We start from the raw sequence: 17,409 nt of genomic DNA, 5'->3' as shown, positions 1-17,409 counted from the left end.
TGGGTGGAGGGGATAATGGGTATAGTGGTGGGGATGGAGTTAGTATGGCAATACATCAACACAATGGCTTTGGCCACATCAAGGCTCGATGGTTCAGGAAGGGGAAGCTATGTACTGTACCACACACACCAAAGCCTGAGCTCCATGGGGGTGGGGGGGGGGGGCTGGTCTACAGGCCTGACTGTCCCAGCTTCGGGTGAATGTCCCTGGGCCTGAGGAGAGACAGATGTGGCCCCTTCTGGAGCTCCCTATGAAGTCCTGAGGAAGGAGCAGATGAGAGCAAGAAACGGAAGGAAAGCGAAAGATGAGGGGGGTGTGGGCAGAACAAGAAAGAGGGGAGGTGGCTGTAGGGAGGGTGGGGGATAGGGGGTAACACTGGTGGTTTTTGGGGGAGAAGGGGCTGGCTTTTCCATGATGAAAGAAACCTTAATAGATTCAACCCTTCACATAAGGTAGACCCCTAAACACAAAGGAGGAACATACTAACTTTTCAAACTGTAGTAGCAGTACAACTTGTGCCAATGAACAGCAGAAATACATGGATGCACTCAGGATAGGAGTAAGGTAGACAGGTGGGATAGAGCGGTGAATAATTCTCTTTTTTCAGAATAATGCACTCTATGGATTGGGAATGAACCTTTTAGATGCTGTTTGAGAAGAGACAAAGGGAAATGATAGACTACATGGAAAAAAACAAAATAGTAATTGCTTTGCTTGCTCTTTGATGGATTGATCATTAGGGGCTTTACTTAGTTGTCTATATCGCAAAGTGCATAACATGTTTCTGTGTATAATTATGTGTGTGTGTGTGTGTGTGTGTGTGTGCGTGTGTTGTTGTGATTAACCAACCTTAGCCAGATGGAACGCTTTGCACATGATTGAAGGTCAGACATAACAGTTACCATGGAGACATTGCCAAGTTAGACTAAACCGGGTGGTTCTCCTCTATCTTCTCCCCCTACGGACCGTCATCTAGAAGAGTGTGTGTGTGTGTGTGTGTGTGTGTGTGTGTGTGTGTGTGTGTGTGTGTGTGTGTGTGTGTGTGTGTGTGTGTATGTGTACAGTATGTGTGTGTGTGTATGTGTATGTGTACAGTATATGTGTGTGTGTGTTTGTGTATGTGTACAGTATATGTGTGTGTGTTTGTGAGTGAGTGAGTGAGTGAGTGAGTGAGTGAGTGAGTGAGTGAGTGAGTGAGTGAGTGAGTGAGTGAGTGAGTGAGTGAGTGAGTGAGTGAAGTGAGTGAGAGTGTGTGTGTGTGTGTGTGGGTGTGTGTGTGTGTGTTTGTGTTTGTGTGCATGTATGTGTATGTGTACAGTATATGTGTGTTTGTGTATGTGTACAGTATATGTGTGTGTGTTTGTGTGAGTGTGTGTGTGTGTGTGTGTGTGTGTGTGTGTGTGTGTGTGTGTGTGTGTGTGTGTGTGTGTGTGTGTGTGTGTGGTGTGTGTGTGTGTGTGTGTGGTGTGTGTGTATGTGTGTGTTTGCTCTGAAAAAAGCTCTATTCAATTAAACTTGGAACGCAGCATTCACATGGGATCATATGAACTCATCCCCTTTTAACGGCAAATTGGTTTGGGTGTTCAGTGTGTCTGTTTATGTGTGCGGTCGTGACTGGGTGAGAAACGTACAGACCAATGTTTCACTATTGACAGAATAAGAAACTAGGCTATCAGCACACATTGGACTTGCATTCCAAGTTTGATTGAATAGTGCTTTTTTGAGAGCAAACACACACATACACACAAGCGGTAATGAAAATTCAGTGAGTTACAGTTCAAAAGAAGGCCATGCTTTTGGGTAACTTCACACTTCAAAAGCCCCAAAACACTGCTTTTCTACAGTGGGCTAAGTGAGAATTTTGTGGGGGGGTGGGGGGTAAAATCTTGTAATAGACTCTGCAGTGTGGTGTGGATAAACCATCTGGGAGAGAGATACGGACATGAAGTGTGGGTGTGTGTGTGTGCGTGCGTGCGTGCGTGCTTACACATGCAAGCGAGTGAGCGAACAAGCGTGCGTGTATGAACTCGCAGCTATATAGTTTTACTTGGCTGATAGTCAGTGAAAATCTGAACCTTTTCAAGGCTCAAGTTTCCATAGAAACAGTTGCGAGTTTTTATTGATGTCGTTTGTCAAATAGTAAAAAAAAAAAAATCATTTTGGCAATCACTGAAGACAGAAATAGAGGTACCGACATGCGACTTACTTCCCTTTGTGCAGACATAATCCTTACATGCATTTTTATAAACCATATCTCAAACCATTCATACCACATGCCTCTTCTAATTCAAATAGCGTTACATTTGGTGTAAATCTGGTTAGATGTGTTTCCCCCACCATCACATCCACTGTTTAGGGTTTCTCCTCACCTGCCCTCCAGGCAGTGTTGGGAGCATTGGGAAAAGGGTTGTCTGGATGGAAGACCTGTATAGGCTGACAGGGAGGATAAAGCTTTGAGATGAGAGGAAGTGGAGATTGGATAAGCGATCAGCTGAACTGCCTGGTATGGCTTTCTTGATAGAGAGATGGAGAGAGAAAGAGAGGGACAGAGAGAGAGGGGGGGGGGGGGTGGTAATCTCATTACAGGATTAGTCGGTGTTATTAACGAGGCCCATGCACCTCTCTCTCTCCCTTCCATCCTTTATTGTTTTATTCCCATTATCTTCCATCATTTTCCTCTCTTCATTCTCTCCTCTTCCTCTATTTCTTTTGGTCCTTCGGTCCTCCCTGCTTATCTCTCTCTCTCTCTCTCTCTCTCGCTCCCTCTCTGTTCCACATCCACATCCTCACCCTCTTTCTCACTTTCCTTTTCTGGCTCTCTCTCCATCCATCCATCCTTCCCTCACTTCCCCCCCTCCCCTCTCTCCCCCCCCCCCCTCTCTCTCTCTCTCTCTCTCTCTCGCTCCCTCTCTGTTCCACATCCACATCCTCACCCTCTTTCTCGCTTTCCTTTTCTGTCTCTCTCTCTCCATCCCTCCCTCCCTTCCCCCCTCTCCCCCCCTCCCCTCTCTCTCTCTCAGATGGTAATGCTGCTACACAGCTTCTTCTGTTCTCAATCTCCTCCTCATGCAGGCTCAGGCCGGCGGTGCTGCATTATGAGTTCTTTTTGTAATATTCTTGCCACCTTTTTTGGGAGGGAGAAAATGATCCCCAAAATGATCCTCTGTGCAGTGTGTGTGTGTGTGTGTGTGTGTGTGTGTGTGTGTGTGTGTGTGTGTGGTGTGTGTGTGTGTGTGTGTGTGTGTGTGTGTGTGTGTGTGTGTGTGTGTGTGTGTGTGTGTGTGTGTGTGTGTGTGTGTGTTCGGTTTTACTAAAACAAGGAAAATTCATACAAGTGGGGATATTTCGCTGGTCCACACAAGGAAAAAGGCTATTTTAGGCTTAGGAGTTAGGTTTAGAGTTAGGGTTAGGGTTAGAATTATGGTTTGCATTATGCTTAGGCTTAGGGTAAGGTTTACGGTTAGGGTTTGGGGTTTGGGGTTAAGGTTAGGTTAGGCTTAGGTTTAGGGGCAGGTTTACGGTTAGGGGTTTGGGGTTAAGGTTAGGTTAGGCTTAGGTTTAGGGTTAGGTTTAGGGTTAGGGGTTTGGGGTTAAGGTTAGGTTAGGTTAGGCTTAGGTTTAGGGTTAGGTTTACGGTTAGGGGTTTGGGGTTAAGGATAGGTTAGGTTAGGCTTAGGTTTAGGGTTAGGTTTACAGTTAGGGGTTTGGGGTTAAGGATAGGTTAGGTTAGGCTTAGGTTTAGGGTTAGGTTTACAGTTAGGGGTTTGGGGTTAAGGTTAGGTTAAGTTAGGGAAAATAGGATTTTTAATGGTAATCAATAGGGGTGTGCCAATCTCATCATACTCATATTTATAATCGTATCCATTTCATCACACTTGATAGGCTACTCGTATTCGGTTTTACTTGTGATCGGAAAACCCGGAAGTGCGCTATACATGCCGGTAAAGCCAATACATCAAGTGTGCATTACTGCGCTATCACTCAGATTGTGTCATTATGCTCCTTCACACACACTGTTCAAAGGTAAATGACACCGACAAATGAAAATGCACATTAGGGCTATTTACTTACTTAGTCTTATTCAGTTATCAATGAAATAGGCAAATATATACACTAATGCATGGCTGGCTACTACTGCTTGTATTTATTCCAGACACAGATTTAGATGAAGGTAGGCTAATTCGGCCTGTATTTATTCCAGACACAGATTTAGATGAAGGTAGGCTAATGCGGCCTGTATTTATTCCAGACACAGATTTAGATGAAGGTAGGCTAATTTGCTTGCCCCATATATTGTTTTGAGAGCAGCAAAACGTTTCTCTCCCTACACTTATACCATAAAATGTGTGCAATCAGAATAAACCATCTACATTCATAATTGTATTTTTTAATGCTCTGTCCCTCAGTAAACATGTCTGGGCCATAACAAATAATAGTGACAAGAAGCATGGGCTTGGAAGCATGGGCTTGGATCACGACATAACAGCAGAAATAAGCAATGTCATTATTATACTGAACAACAATATAAACGCAACATGCAACAATTTCAACAAATTTACTGAGTTACAGTTCATATAAGGACATCAGACAATTGAAATTAATTAATTAGGCTATAGTCTACGGATTTCACATGACTGGGCAGGGGCGCAGACATGGGTGGAGACACTGGGGAGCCAAGCCCAGCAAATTAGAATGAGTTTTCCCCCACATTGTGTTGTGTGACAAAACTGCACATTTTAGAGTGGCCTTTTATTGTCCCAGCACAAGGTACACCTGTGTAATGATCAAACCATTTAATCAGCTTCTTGATATGCTGCTAACTGTCAGGTGGATGGATTATCTTGACAAAGGAGAAATGCTCACTAATAGGGATGTAAATGTAAACAAATGTGTGGAAAAACTTTGAGAGAAATAACATTTTTGTAAGTATGGAACATTTCTGGGATCTTTAATTTCAGCTCAGGAAACATGGGACCAACACTTTACACGTTGTGTTTATATTTTGTTCAGTATACATGGACAGACAAAGTAGGTCTACAAAACAACGCCAAGTAGACAGACGAAAACAACATTAGCAAAGTCGACAGGAAATAACTAGATTGAACAACAATGACTAGCTACGGATTATGATTTATGCATGATTTTTGGAGAAGGGGAGACTTGTGCCCTGAGACGAGTGACTGAGTGAAACAGCCACATGTGTGTCTGTCTGGGGAAATGACAGCAGGCGGAGAGATGCTTGTTCTAATCCAATCGTTGCAGCAGGCTCAACCGATACCCCACCCGTTTCTTTACAGATGGAAGAACTAGCCAATAGTTGTAGGGAGCAAACAGCACTTCCCTGTTTGAGTGAGAGATGAGTATCAAGTATCAGCATATCAAGAAGCAGCTGAAAATATATTTTTTTTCCATCGCCGGATAATGACAAAAAATACTTGTGTCATAATCGTATTCGGAAAATTAGCCATATCGTTTATGATACTTGTTTTGTCCGAGTACTCAGCACACCCCTAGTAATCAATTGTTTGGTCCCCACGAGGATAATAAAGCAAATGTGTGTGTGTGTGTGTATGCGCCTGCATGACCCTGCATGCTTGTGTGTGAGTGTATGCGTTTGTGTGCGCATGTGCGTGTGTTGGCAGGCAGCAAGCTGAAAGATAGCCATTCATTGTTGAACAAACAAAACATTTGCCTCAAGTCTTGCATCACCTCAGACAAGGATGGATCTGTGGAAGTCTGCCTGGTCTTGGGTGCTAAACTGCTAAACCCTCTCTCGCTGCTCTGTTTACCTGCAAATTCGGATTACTAAAACTAATTCCAATGTAAGGGAACATCCAAAATCTATTTTGACACCTGTCTGTCATTACGATAATAGTGCCACTAAATGAACTTTGACACATGTCACACGCATTGCACACACATAGGGGGAATACACCTGCTACTATACTATAAGAAAGATTTTTAAGCCTTGAGGATTTTGAGACATTGTTCCAACACCCAAAGGATGTCCAGCTAGCTTTTGACACCTTGTAGAGTCCATGGCCCCATGAATATAGTCTGTTCTGAGGGCAAAAGGGGGGAGTGCAACTCAATATTAGTACGGTGTTCATAATGTTTGGAGAAGTGAGGAGTGTGTGCATGACACACACACACACAAATATACAGATAAGGGTATGTGTCAGTCTCACACAGTGGCGATGACAGTCACAATAGCATCCCTATGAGGAGATGTATGGGGCTAAAAAGGCACTTTTACAGACGGTTTCATCACCGTGGTAACGCAGCAATGGCCTCTCTCTCCGCCTCAGCCTGGGAGAGAGCCACAGATAGACAAGTTTCCCACAGTGAACCACAGACACAGTCACACTGCAGTTTCATCATCTGAATGGAGTTTCACAGCAGTGGCAGGGAAACTGAAATTATTGAAGTCACCAGGCTTACCATTCCACCCAAGGACCCTGGAGGTGCAGCTAAGAAGCGGTGGAGAATAAGTAAATAGAAGGAATCGACTAAGCTAGGCAGACGGAGGGAGGGGTGGAAAGAGTTTGGAAAGGCAGTCAGCCATGCTCTTCCCAAGCAGTGAGACGCACACTTTACACACTTCACATAAAGGACTTGATGTTTCCCCTCCACTGCCTTTCTCTATGACAGTAAAAACAGAACACACAAGTAAACTTTTATAGTACTGTCCTTGTTCAGTCACAATATTCTCAAGGACTCCAAAAGAGGCAGGTAAGGATCTTCTGCCCATGTCCACCTGAAGCTCCGTCTGTGTTGGCATATGCAATAGCTTGACGTGTTTGGCCCCTGGACTCATAGAGACCCAAATGTTTTTCATATTGTCATAGACCTTTCTTCTCTGTGAGAGTGAGAGGGACAGAGAGGGAGTGAGGGTAAGAGAAAAAAGAGAGAGCGGGACAGAGAGAGAGAAATAGGGATAGAGAGAGAAATAGGGATAGAGAGAGAGATAGAGAGATGGAGAGAGAGAGAGAAAGAGAGAGGGGGCAGAGGGACAGTGCGGGAGAGAGAGAGAGAAAGAGAGAGACAGAGAGAGAGAGAGAACGTGAACGAGAGAAAGGGAGAGAGAGTGAGAAAGAGTCTCCTTTGTTCTGCAGTGTTAATCTCTATTTTCTTCATTTCTTTGCTCGTTCTTTTGATCCACTGTTGGATCATCCCCTTGATGATTCACTAACAGCAAAATAAATTAAATATATCAGATTGACGACCAGCTTCCTCCCTCCTTCCCTCCCTTCCTCCCCTCCCCTCCACCCTCCCCTCTCCCCCCTTTCTCTCCCTGAAGCCTTGGCTTCTCCATAGATAAGCAGAGAATCTGTTCTTTTTCACTTGTCTCTTCCCCTCTTCCCCTCTCGTCCCTCTCTTCCTCTCCTTTTTCTCCATCATATCTTTAATCCCAGCCTTGCGGTGGATGTGTCAGAGATGTAATTCCATTGTTCAACATGTTCCGTTGAGAAGGGCCCTCTCCTCTCCCAGGCCCTCATGTATATTCATGGTGTACGGGAAACAAAAGGCAGATCACTTTGTTTGTCATGTTCTGCACCGAGCGCTATTCAACTCTCTTCCTCTTGGTGGGTGGATTATCTTGTGTTGAACATATCTCACACACGACAAGATTAAATTCCAACGTATAGACATTCAATCAGACTAGAGGAGACAACAGTTTCTGAAGTGGCAAAATGGCCTCGTTTCACTGAAAACATAAAAAAGTCTGGCACAGTGCATCTTTTGAGAGTGGTAACTACTGCATAGCGGGTGAGATGAGTGGATAGGTTGTGTTGGGCTTAAACAAATCAAAAGTTAGAGAGAGTTGCGGATGCCTATGGCAGGTCTTGACTAAGAGGTCTGCAGGTCCTGCCCTTGTCCTCTCTCTCTCTCTCTCTCTCTCTCTCTCTCTCTCTCTCTCTCTCTCTCTCTCTCTCTCCTAAATTCCCCTCCTCCCCATCCCTGTCTCCCTCTGTCCCTCTCTGTGCTGCATGCATGGTCCCATGCCAGGCTAAAGATTCTGCCCCCGTGGGCTGGGGCCAGTCCAGGATGCAGTTCCAAAGCGTTCCAGGCCTCAGGCTCCACCTTGCAGCCTCCAGGGCTCCAGGCCCAGACAGACAGACAGAAGTAAACATACCCTGACCACACACTTGGGCTCGGAGCCAACCTCCCCCTCCCGACGCACAAAAACATCCCTGGAATGATGGCACAACGACAGCCGGCCAAGTCTGGGTGCTGACCTAAGGCAGACCATGGAAATGGGGGGAGTGAGGGGGCAGACAGAGCGAAAGGAAGTGAAAGACAGACATAGAGATAGAGAAGAGTATAATGGAATGAAGGAGACGGAATGAGAAGGAGAGGGAAGGAAAGATGAGATAAGGGTAGAGAGATACACTCTTCGAAGAAAAAAAAGGTGCTTTCTTCAGTTGAAGAACCATTGTTTCTTCCAGGTAGAACCCTTTTGGTTACTGGTAAAAATCATTTTGTGTTCCATATACAACCCTTTCCACAGAGGGTTATTCATGGAACCCAAAAGGGTTCTTCCTGGAACCAAAAAGGGTTCCACTTGGAACCTAAGAATGTAGAGGGGAAAGAAGAACATATCTTTGAACCTTATGTTCACATACTATATCGCTACTCTTTTGCCAGTTCATATATTTCATATATTTATACAGTATATTCAGTTCATGCCACCTGCATGCTGTGTTTAAAGTGGATGCGTGCTCTTAGGTATCGTCACTTAACAGGATTCAGACACACACACACACACACACACACACACACAGGCGTTTCTGCCTAATGTCAGCTGTGGTGGGCTCATCACTGTCTGTTTGAATTATGCGTCGGGACAAATATGGGTCAAAATGAAACATCCAACACGGTGGCTTCTTCTTGCTTGTTCTTCTCTTTTCTCTTTTATTTCCCCTGCACTTTCTTCTCTTCAAAGATGGAGCTCAGCAGTGCCGTGGCGGGGTGCAGGGGACTGTGTGTCTCTGCGCTGCGGTCGGGGGGGGGGAGGGGGGGAGGGTGTCGAGAGAAGAGATGAGACGTGACATGCGCCTTCATCCTCCCCTCAGACGCAGCATTCCAGAACGCTCCGCCACTCGCTCCGTTGCCGTTTTCATCTTTCATTTTTTTCCTCCCTATTCCATCCTTCTTCATCTTTCCTTCCTCTTTTTCTCTACTTCTTCTCGTCGCTCTCACAGGTGGAAGAAAGGAGCAGGGAGAAATGAAAGGAATGAGGGGCTAATTAGAGGAGGAGAGGAGGGATAAAAGCAGGGGAATAATAACGGGAAAGAAAGAACGAATGATGAAACAAGTAAAACACAGAGCCTTAATGTCAGAGGGGGGATGGAAGGATGACACGGGGGAGGGGGGATAGAGGGATGACACAGAGGAGTGGGGGGTAGAGGGATGGCACAGGGGAGGATGGTTGATGAAGGCTGTTTGTCGTTTCCTCTCCTCTGTCGGGGAATGGGCTGATGGGACGTGATGAGGCGTGCAGTGGCACTTGTCTCTGCTGAGAGAGAGAGAATGAGAGAGAGAGAGAGAGAGAGAGAGAGAGAGAGAGAGAGAGAGAGAGAGAGAGAGAGAGAGAGAGAGAGAGAGAGAGAGAGAGAGAGACGGTTGGAAACACAGCAAACAGCCTGAGGAATAATCGTGGCAGCATGCTGGGTCTTTCGGGTCTTATTTATGTTTTTTGGGGGGTGGCTTTCTCTGCATTCACAAGCCCTGATTTGAAGCAGTATCCAAAATGAATCAGGACAAAGTCTTCTTGTCCTGCCTGCTTCCCCTACTTACAGAGTAGCATTGATGTGAGAGTGAAGAATGGTCAAGATGCTTGATCTCCAAACCAGGCCTGAGATAAAGATGAGAGGATAGGACAGGAGAGAAGGAGAGGTGAGGGAAGAGGACAAGAGAGAGACTTTAGGGGAAAACGACTACAACCATTCTATTTTAGTGTGTTTATGACAAGAGTTCCGGAGAAGTTTAGTGTCAATAATCCGCCATTCGGTCAGATCAGAGGATATGTCTGTTTAAAATATACTATGGTAGAGTCATAGTCAGGCTAGCCCTGTGATGGTATAGCCACAGACATAGCACGGGTTCCACATGCCTGACATTACTTTGTGGTCTTCTCTGAGGTGTTATTCTGTTTTTCTGTGGTATTGATACAGACCTGGGCTGCGTTCCAAATGGCACCCTATTCTCTACATAGTGCACTACTTTTAACCCGTGCCCTATGGACCCTGGACAAAAGTAGTGCCCTACGTAGGGAATAGGTTGCCATTTGGGACGCAGGCCCTGGTACACAGGGCTGGTATTCCTCCTGCCTGAAGTCAGTTAGTGGTGGTACAGGAGCTGAAGCGCATCACTGTGGTGTTGACTGAGACCAGTAGACTGTGATGTGAGTGCTGCTCAGCCCAGGCTGTGATGTGGAAGCAGGAGCGTGTAGAGAGGTGTGTGTGGTGTGTGTGTGTGTGTGTGTGTGTGTGTGTGTGTGTGTGTGTGTGTGTGTGTGTGTGTGTGTGTGTGTGTGTGTGTGTGTGTGTGTGTGTGTGTGTGTGTGTGTGTGTGTGTGTGTGTGTGTGTGTGTGTGTGTGTACATGGGTGGTGAAGTGAGGTGAGGTAGGAGCAGGAGTGGGTGTTAGAGCAGACCGGGTCAGGCTTGAGTGCCGGTCCAAAAGACGAACGGGCAGCCGAGACGATCCTGCCGTGTCCAGGAAAACAAACAGAAGGAGACTGGGTGATTATCCTCTACCCCTTCCAGTGACCACCACCCCCACCTTAACCCCACTCCCCACAGTTCATCTTACACCCCTCTCACATCAGGCTGTTCCCCAGACACTGTCCCGGGTTGGAGCCTGAGGTGTGTGTGTGTGTGTGTGTGTGTGTGTGTGTGTGTGTGTGTGTGTGTGTGTGTGTGTGTGTGTGTGTGTGTGTGTGTGTGTGTGTGTGTGTGTGTGTGTGTGTGTATATGTGTGTGGGTGTGTGCGTGCATGCGTGCGTGCGTGCGTGTGTGTACACACTGGGGGAAAAACTGGTTTTATTCCATAACCTCCCTCCCCCTCCCCCCCCCCCACCCCAAAAGACATAAAGTATAAAGTAAAGGGATGTCGAGCCAAACTCACGCCTGGTTGACAGTAAATATTGACCCCAGGCTGTCTCAGTGTCTCAGTGTTTTAGTGTGGACCTGAGGAACTGAACCAGAGCCAATCCTAGGCACCAGTATGGAACCAGTGTGGCACGTCCCCCTGGCAGACAGGCAGGGAGCGGAACACCTTGTGGTGGCCCTGACCCCTGGATGAGTCCTTCTCTGTCCTGCCTGCCTGGGTGATGGATGGAGTGAGAGATCCTCATACAGGCTACACTTTGACTATGCCTATTTCAAATTTGTCCCTCTGCCCCGAATCCGGGGTCATTTCAGGGTTAAGCTATCTTATCCGAGGGCAAGGGGCAGCTATTGCCATGCTTTCTCAGATCTATACAACTTTGTGGTGCCAGGAGCCGATTTTACATTTATTGTCCAAATCACTGTAAATGGGGTGATGTGTCTGTGCATGCAATGCATTTGCACCTTTGTGTGTGTGTGTGTTTCTCAGCACAACACCTAACATTGAAGGAGACAGGCTGCCTCCTGACAGTTATTTGCGAGTTTTGCTTTCTCTGTGTATCTCTCTGTCTCTCTTCCTCTCCCCAAATTACCCCGCAGGACTCACAGAGTGTAAACAGCACCAGCAGAGGAGGCTCCGAACCCTTATTGTCAGAGGCTTTATCATTTTCTTCCTGCTGTCTGTGTCGGAATGAACGTCTTTAAGACAGACCTCTGTATTTGCTACAGCGCATTTATCTTACATTTCAGCCTTTGTAGTGCATCGTTAGAGCACATAAATGCTTTGTAAAATGTTAAATCGGCTATATCATAGATCATTCACTAGAACCCTTTGTGAGCAGGAGGTATAATATCCCGTTTGGCTGTGACATTTATGTCAAACACCTGTGGCCAATGCTGGCCAGCGTGTGGTGAGCACATGTACACTGTACATACGTTTCCATCTTGATCACAGCTGCCACTGTATTTATCAAAGAACCTAAATACCTCCCCCTCCTCAACAGCCAACAGATGGCGGGAAGAGAGAGACAGAGCCCCCCTATCCAGCCCTCCAACCGCTCCACCTCACCTATCCTTACCCTATAACCTTGTTCACATGTTCAGTCCCCAAAGCTACTGCGTCCCCCATCCTTCACATCCTGCTCACACATGAACACCCCTCGTTCACATGTGAGGTCCCACTCCATCACATTACCCCCCTCATGAACCCCGATTCCTTGCCAACATCCCCTCACGTTGATTCCCACCCTACACACACACACACACACACACACACACACACACACACACACACGTCTTTCCTCTGTGGTCCATTTTCATTAGGACAGGATATCCTGTACATTTTATACTTCCGTCATTTGTGCCGCACATGTTGCCTAACTGCCTGCCTCTTCCCTACCGCACAGGAGCGAGACAGAGAGACATGGGCCACATCCTGACACTGAAACGCTCATCAAAAGGCTTCAGAAACCGGTCCACTTCCATCTTTCATCCCTGTCCCTCTTTTCACTTCCAATGAACTCCTCTGTCTTTTCCCCCTTCCACTCCAGTGGGTCCTTATAGTGACTGCGGGTTGAGGTGACGTGATGCAGCCCTATAGGCTCCAGGGCTCCAGGGCTGCAGGTTGCAGGTCTGGAGCAATATACCTGCAGGGAGGTTTGTGGCTTGTGGACTACTGCCTGCCCATTGATTTAGACCTGCTGTGACCGCCATGTTTCTTTGATGAGTTCTGTCGACCCTAGTTAGCATGAGTGACACTCTGGGACGATCAGTGGTGTCCTCAAAAGAACAGCAGCTGTGATGAAGACTGCTGCTGCTGATGAAGACTGCCACCGCTGTTGTTGTAGTGCAATGTCACTGGACTGGTACTTTGAGTACACTGCTTTGATAGTCAGACAAAGAGACACACACACACACACCAGTGTGTACACAGGCTTGCACACACACGTACAACACACTAACACAGTATTTAAAATATCATTTGTTTACATTTAAAAAAAAATCCCTATGTGTTGGAATTTGAGGGGGAAACGCACCCAATGGCCCCAGTGTGTGTCGTAGGACTATAAATACTAGGGCTGGTGGAGAGTGTGGTTGACCATAATTACCTAGGCCCTTTTAAAGCCTGGGCACGCTGTCTGTCTGTCTGCTGGCCCCATTGCCACTCAACTCTGCTCCAGTACACTCCCTAACACACACATACAAAAAAAAACGCACGTAAGCACATACACGTAACACACAAACACAAAAGGGCAAACACACACACACTCACACACATCTGTCCTGTGGGTTGGACTGTTTTTCGACATCTGTCTGGACTAGGGTTTCAAAGGGAGGGTATATTACTGGAAACTTTAGAAGGTTATCGGTAAACTACCAAAATGTTGGTATCTTTCAAGGATTTTATGTAATCCGTCGCAAGACATCTAGAGCCATTTGGGGTACCTCAGATTATCGCGTTTCTGTCATTATCTCTGGCCCTCTCTCTAGCCTTATCACATGTAAAATATATTAAATACTTAAATAACATGATTGTAACATAAAACATAGAATAACAAAGCTGTAAAACATTATCCTGAGTATAAACCATCAACTTAGTGAATACCATTGGTGTTTAATATTAGGGTTTCGGCATGAAATAGACTTCATTGTTTTTCCACACTTTTATTTATTTTACTATGTCAATTAGTAATTTGTTGTCAGTGTTTTGGTGTCAAACTGGAGGCAGTTGTGAAAAAAGTCAATAGTTGGACAAGCTGCAGAGGAAACTGAAAGTAATGCCATTGCTGATTAGATGCTTTTTTCCTTATTTAGGCTATTTTCTCTTGAACCATATGGTCTACCTACTAGAAACTCATGGACAATACAGACAAAGATATAAAAAATAAATGCTATATATGAAAAAAACGTTTCAAGTTATTCAAATATATATTACCCAAGTTACCAAAGATTGCCATAGCTTTTCTGTTAATTACCAAAATGACTGAAGATTCCGGTAACTTTGGTAAATTAGCTTTGCAAACCTAGTCTGGACCAGTAAAGACTGAGATGTCTTACAACATATTACATCACTTTAGGTCTCCAGCTATATTTCCTGTCTGGGTTGACTTTCTTTGAGCCTAAAAACATTGACTGTTAGTTTTATGATGACCGAGACCTAACAAGTGAGACTGTGTTTTTGTATATTTGTGTTGTTGTGCGATGTTGCTGTATGTGAATATATTTCAGTTTGTGTGAACTGTATGTCCTGTATGTTCTATGTGTGTATGATTGATGCTGACTGGATATGTGGGTTTCCAGCCTTGTTTCATGAGCCTTTCAGAGCCTTGTTCAGTGACCCAAACATCTCCGCATTCCCAGCAATAGCCACACTCAATCAGGCTGATTGGAGTGGTGAGACGGAACATTTTTAGACACTGTTCTGTTCCCTGTGTATTTTCATCTATCAGCACTCATGTTGACATGATTTAATCATTATAACCTCTGGCCATGGTAATAGAGATGCATAACAGTATTGGATATGTGATGAAAACCTACATATTCACGCTGTTCCTTCACAGTGTTCTTCCCCTCTCTCTCAGCTGTGTTAAAGACGAGTCAGTCCAGATCCACTGTACACTCTTAGAAAAAAACGGTGCTACCTAGAATATAAAACTGTTCATCATTTGTCCTCTTATGAGAACCCTTTGAAGAACCCTTTTTGGTTCTAGGTAGAACCCTTTTGGGTTCCATGTAAAAACCTTTCCACGGAGGGTTATACATGGAACCCAATAGAGTTCTAACTGGAACCAAAAAGGGTTCTTCCTGGAATCAAAAAGGGTTATCCTATGGTGACAGCCAGAGAACCCCTTTGGAACCCTTTTTTCTAAGAGTGTACTGTGTCATATATGTGCCATATCTACAGGCAATGTTTCATGTGTCACAACCATCATAAATACTTCCTTTTTAAACATCAACCAGAACTGCTAAAAGCAGATCATTTACATGTACAGTACCAGTCAAAAGTTTGGACCCACCTATTCATTCAAGGGTTTTTCTTTATTTTTACTATTTTCTACATTGTAGAATAACTATGAAAAAAAACGATGAAATAACACATAAGGAATCATTTAGTAACCAAAAAAGTGTTAAACAAATCAAAATATATTTTAGATTTTAGATTCTTCAAAGTAGCCACCCTTTGCTTTGATGACAGCTTTAGTAAAAAAAAAATGTTTTTGCATAAATAAAGAAAAACCCTTGAATGAGTATGTGTGTCCAAACTTTTGACTGGTACTGTATATAGAAACTCTATAAACCATTACACTGTATCACAAAGTTCTGATCCAAAACCTGACAAAATCCCAACAGGCAGAATGTATTAGACAGGAGAAGAAACTCATCCAAGCCCACTTTTAATACCTTGTTTCCACTGTGACTTGTAAAACCCAGAGTACTATAACAATACTTGTGACCCAGCCTTATTTGATAGATCACAAAAGTCTCTTTTAAGATAGTGTTATTTCACAAGGCCTGCTGTTTTGCCCCAGGCCCCTGTGGGTTTGGCTGGGAGACCTCTGTGGTCGGGCCTGGGTATGGCACAGAGAGAGAACAGGATCAGGGCCAGACACTGGCTCCTCTTCTGTTTTGCTCTTCTGTTTGTTTTGAACACAACATAAAGAGAGACATATTCTCAGAATGTTGGTTAATTTTTTCCTTATTTAAGACCGGATTGTTATATATTAAATCACAAAGACATGCATTGGAATGCAGTTGCATTTTTTGGGACATTCACCGCTTGAGCTTGACATTTAAATAATTGGAAAGATTTATGAGGGGGAGAAATTACTGACTGAAATGATCAAAATGTTGTTCTGAGAGTTAGAGAACATACCCAATATTTCCCCCCTATCCTACTACAGTATCTATCATATCAGCTCCACATCTTTCTGTACCAGATCGGCTTTAAAATCATAGCTCTCTAATTGTTTTCTCTTTCATGAGATTCAGACAGTTGTTTTGCATCATGTCTTGTTTTGTTGCTTTTTTGTGTGTCGAAAATATATTTATTACATATTTAATAGGCTGTAGATCTTTTGGGGGGGGGTTTGATTATATTTCGCTGGATTTGGGGATCAAAAGAGGTTATTAACATCAATACATTACATCACATTTACATTTCATAATACACAAAGGATTGCGAATTGATTTTACGGAATAAAAAAAATATATATAATAATATATATATATCCCATTGTTCACCCCTTTCCAAGTTTCATTTAAATAGTTCTTCTCCCTTTAAGTTACTCTCGAACTTGTCGTTAGCTTCTCTTACAGGATTAAGATCACCCCCTACATTATAATGCCCCTATGTACACCCTTCGCATAAAAGTTCCACCACATACATTCCTTATACTCATAGCCTACATTTTAAAATTGCTCAACGTCTGTTAGATGTTTCAGGCAGAGTTCATGTACAAAAATAATATCAGCCTTGGCTTTTAACATTTTTTTAATTTATTTTCTCCATCCTATTTCTGCTCAACTGAAAGCCATGTTGATTATGCTTCAGGATGATCATTTGATGTGTCCTCATCCCAAAAATATAGGCTGACATACTATAGTATGTATGACTAGGTTTCACATATTTTCTTTTTGCATTACCTGTTAGACATTGCTTGACAGGTTGAGCAGTCGTGCTGGCCACCTCCGAAGGGGCGGGGTCGGGGGCCAGGGCGGGTGAACTCTCGTTGCCCTCATTGTCTCCGGCTCCTTATGGGTCCCCGTTGGAGGACTATTCACCTATGTTAACCTCGCTCTCAGGAAGAAAAAGAGTCGCTGGTGTACTCACTATCAAAATCATCTCCTTCGTCTTCTGCGCTCTCACTCCCCTTCTCGCTCGATGGCTGACTTGTCTCTCTCTCAGGTTGCTTATCTTCGGGCTTCAGCTCCATATCCACTCCCAGGAATGGCTTTGAATGCACCTCAACATGCTAAAACTAGTCTACAGGCTTTTCTGAATCTTGATTGATAATGTCCTACCGTGGTTGACAGTGTGACGTTCTCAAAGTATGCTGAACACAGAGTGTGAATTATACCATCACATTGGGACAGCCTCTATATAGACTTAATAGGCCTGATGTCATTTAACGGTAAACATGTATTCCATTTTAATGTGGCACGAACACAACCAGTCATGAGGTTTTTGATCTGATTGTCAAACAAATCACTTCAAAAAGTAGGCTACCTGCACAACTTCATCCACGCCAAGATAATTCCATCATCCATTTTTTGAGGAATGGAAAGAGACATCTGTT

Source organism: Salmo salar, chromosome 05 (assembly GCF_965601325.2).
Source record: "Salmo salar chromosome 05, fSalSal1, whole genome shotgun sequence".
Taxonomy (NCBI): domain Eukaryota; kingdom Metazoa; phylum Chordata; class Actinopteri; order Salmoniformes; family Salmonidae; genus Salmo; species Salmo salar.
This window is presented reverse-complemented; position numbering follows the sequence as displayed.